This window comes from Chiroxiphia lanceolata, chromosome 14, assembly GCF_009829145.1.
Source record: "Chiroxiphia lanceolata isolate bChiLan1 chromosome 14, bChiLan1.pri, whole genome shotgun sequence".
Classification (NCBI taxonomy): Eukaryota; Metazoa; Chordata; class Aves; order Passeriformes; family Pipridae; genus Chiroxiphia; species Chiroxiphia lanceolata.
The window spans coordinates 5,253,527-5,257,789 of NC_045650.1; the positions used below are offsets into that span (position 1 = coordinate 5,253,527).

General features: G+C 37.4%; 1 long non-coding RNA gene across 1 annotated transcript; it reads right to left on the minus strand.

The window, feature by feature from the left end:
- Positions 1-332: 332 nt before the first annotated feature.
- Positions 333-3,861, minus strand: LOC116793915. The gene is made up of 3 exons (XR_004359633.1): positions 3,409-3,861; positions 2,446-2,539; positions 333-598 (listed from the first exon to the last, which is right to left on the minus strand). It is a non-coding gene; the product is annotated as an uncharacterized LOC116793915 (long non-coding RNA).
- Positions 3,862-4,263: the final 402 nt, after the last annotated feature.

Here is a 4,263-nt window from a genome sequence, read left to right on the forward strand (position 1 = left end):
AATTATTTGACAGTTAAGAAATCCAATCCAAAGAACTTCTTCACATACCTCGTGCCTGCACACAGTGGATAAAAACTTTATGAAAATCTAGTAATTTTCCAGAGAGGAAAATGAAATCAAGCATTGTCCAGAATACATTTCATTGTATAAAAAACACCTGCTGTGAGTAGAGCAATGGGGAGCTTTCAAAGCAGTTTGATCTGAAAACGCACCAATGTCTTTAAAGAAAGACCTCATTTCAATATTTATACTGACTAATATCAATGACAGCAGCATCTCTTTGAGGGGAACCTCCTGGGTGTACCTCTGAGAACTCCCATCACTGCGTGTGCTCGTCTCCTTTGTACCTTCAGAAACTTCCAGAAGCAGAGCTCTTGAAGGCACATATTTATTCTAGGGCAGAGTGTTGCTGTTTTTTCCAGGCAGTTTGTCAGGTTAGTGTCACCCATTCGTAACTGAAGAGTCGTCCTGATCAGAGTTCCCTCTTTAAGGATCCAGATGCAGAATCCCTCTTCACGGGGCAGATGATTCTCCACCACGCCGACGTTATTTTATGATGATGTGTTACAATCTCGGGGAGAAAAGGTCAGGGCTGGTACTGAAAGAACAGTGATTTATTATTCAGAGAAAGATTGCACTGCAGCCCATAAAGCATTCAGTGCTACCATTAAGACAAAACCTACAGTCAGACCAGCAGCAATACTACAGTCCAATGGTGTTTAACTCCTGCCCCAGTAGGAAGTATGAGAACCATCCCATTTTTAAAAACTGCAGTTCTGTGCCTTCTTATTCTCTCTTAATTAAAGTCATAAACAATAATTTGATTAATAATGGCTAAAGCCACTGTCCAACCTTGGTTTTTCTCCCTATAGTCCAATATTCTTTCAAATGTTAATGAAATATTAAAGGGGTTTTTGTAAGATCAGGACAGAGAGAGGGAAAATTAGCCAAACATCTGTGATTATTATGCTGCAAACCTGATCAAGTACACCCTATACTTTAAATTTTATGTGGACATGTTAAGAAACCTGAGAAGACAGATAAGCCTTGATAAATCATCCTTGTACAGAACAGCTCAATCCATATCCTAGGAAAAGTATTCACTAGTCTGGAAACATCTACACTGAATTAGGAGTCTAATTTTGAATGAAATCCTGGGAAACTGTGTGGACATGACCAGCAATGGAAGAGCCAAGTAGCAGGGTGTAGTCACAGGGACTAAAATAGTAGGAGGAGATGAGGTATCTCATCACTCTCTGCTAAGCAGGAATGTGCTTTGGGAGACCATGGGCTGTTGGGTGTGTTGGGCCCTTTTCTAGATAGAACATTAGTTTCTTTAGAAGAAGTCTTTCATTATGAGCTGAAATGACAAAAATTATAATCTGTGCCTAATTTGTCCACAGTTGAACATTTACTCAGACTCTGCATTGATGGCAGCAGGGAAAAGGGTTGTGGCTGGACTGAACTGGGCATAGCTCTGATTGCTGAAGGGATAGACAGGACATCCTATTGCAATACAGCTTGAAGGATAGTAGGAAATAGTAGTAAAAAGAGTACTGCTACTATAAATGAAAGTTCTTTGGTTGTTTTATCTCATCACCCCAAAGCACTCTCCCAGATACCAGGGACTGTTTACTCATTTTCACCTTATTTTGCCAGTGCACTGAATCCTTCACCAAAATGGTGCTGATCCTGCTGAAAACTTTGCTGAGTTCTAAGCAGTGGTTTCCCACTTAAAAAGTGTACCTTAATAACACCTTTTACATTTGTGTGTAAATTACTTTAAAAACCTTTTACAAAACACATGATTTTTTTTTCTTCTAATCTCTCAAAAGCCTTCAATTAATGAAACCTGTTATTTCATGGTATGTATTAAAAATATTAAATTTTAATTCTAATCAGCATCAATAGGGCATTTCTTAAATTTACATATCCATCTTCATCAGTATTCAGCAGAAATACCTTTTTAAAAAAAAGCCAGTCCTAAATGAGAAAATCAAGTGTGAAAATATTTAAATTTCTTCAAAATTCCATTTGGGGAGGAAAAAGCCAGAGTTATTTTATTTATTCTTGAGGAATGGGAAAGGAGACAGGGATTTCTCTGCAGTTATCTGGAGACTGGAAAATTTGAGACTATTGAAGATGTCAAGATAAGCTCTTAGGCTTTAAAAGACTAAAAGAACTTCTGTGGAACGTAGAGGTCTGACTACAGATGAGACAGTTCAAGTAAACCAAGCCAAAGCAGCCAAGTCCAGGATGTTGTAGACCAAGGAGGGGTTTGTTCAGTTGAACACAGTTTGCAAGCAGCAGCTCTACTATTTGGGAACTTGATAGCGGTGGAAGAAAATGCATGAAAGTAATAAATTGGAGTGCTTTAATAATGTGTGACCTAATATACTGCTTTAAAATATTAACATTTCAAGTTATGAAAGATTCTTCTCATACCTGATACACGAGGATGTTTCAGCAGCTTCCATTATATCTGAAATAGATGCTTGGAATTGCTGATCCTGATAACTTCACTGAATTGACTGTAAATCTGGAGAAAATGTACCCCAAAAACCAGCTGGCTACATAAGGGAAAATCCACAGAATTGTTGAAGCACACCACAATAGATGCTAAAAGCTCACTTTTATGGTTAAGATATGAATGCCAAAATACATATTATTCATTACATGTTGAACGACAAAGTAGGTAGGTTATGAATTCACATCTTACATTACAATACAGTATTTATGGTTAAGCTGCCTTCTTTCTAGCATGGTAACTTCAAAATCCATCAAGATTTACACTTATGCTCAGAGAGTTCAAAGAAAAATTTAAGAAATAGGACCCTCTAAAAGCAATTCTTGTCAAACTGTGTGTACTGAAATCAAAAAACTACTTATAAGTGATAGAGTGGTAAAGACAAAACATTCATCTAATCATCAGAATATATGAAGCACATCACAAATCTTTCCACCAGCTGTTCTTTTACAGTAAAAGTAATCTGTAAAAAAATTGTTTTGTTTGCTTTGACCATCCAGGAGTTTATTTTGTGACTAGCACAGCTACACATTTATGGGAGGGCAGAAAGACAGACTTAACACTGTTCTGAGGCCAAAAAGGCAGAGATTGCTCAAACCTGCTACTAATCTACCTTGGATAACCTCATCATTCTCATGCAAATTAAGTTCAAAACATAAACATTTTGGGGATTAATTTGAAAAATCATTTTTATGAATATATATATCTGCTTTATCAAACTAATTACTCATTTCTTTTATTGTACTTTTTTATTTTTTATGGTTGATATCCACTAACCAAAGGGTTCTTTGTAAAGCATAATTTGGCCTGATTTTGGGGCAACACTATTACACCTTTGCCATTCAAGAAAGACCTCTCTCTGAAAATCAATCCCATCTTACCTTTTTGATGGCTGCCATCTTCCAAATCCTTTGGGTTTTAAACAAATGTTGAAGAGACGTTTCCATTTTGTGTAAATTGCTGCTTCCTTGTTTGTGCTGCAGTTCAGACAGATTTTGAAGCCTTGACTTCAGACTCCAAAGCTCCTTCACATTAAGTCCCTTGGCACTTCAATCCTGTTGACTTCACTAATTAGTTTCTCAATCTGCTCTTTTGGAATTAGAAACCTCAGTCACCAACCTGTTTTTGTTTATCCTTCTATTTAACTGAAAATGCATCAATTTGTGATTATTTATTCTGAGGTTATTCTCTTTGACCAGCTGATAGTGCACCCTCCTGTTGGTTCCCCAACTGCCCAGATGAAGGAATCTGATGCCTAATGCATCCCACAGCCCATAGTTTCTGGTATTATTGGCAGCACTTGCTCCAGTCGATGTGTGCAGATGCAATCCTGCTGTAATGACACAGATTTGGTAGAATTCCTCTCCCCATAACATTAACAATCTCAGCATCTATTTAAATCCATCCATGGAAAGTGGAGCAGAACAAAACACTGACTTGGAGAATGTTCTTTCACAATCTTTCCCCAAAGTGATTTTCTGATTCTTACCTCCATAGGGCTGTTTTCCCCAAACTGTGCTTCACCAGTCTGCCACTGCCTCTTTTTCTTCCTTTCAAACCCAACTGTTTGAAAACAAGTATTCCTCAATTCCTCTGTTTTAGTCAGGATAGCTCTCAAAGAACACTTCTATTGCTGTTTTTTTAAAACCAAGATTTGACACAGGAAAAAAAACCCAACTCAACGCTGTTGGAGTTAGATATTCCTGTACAGGAATTGGAACACATACTCTGGAACT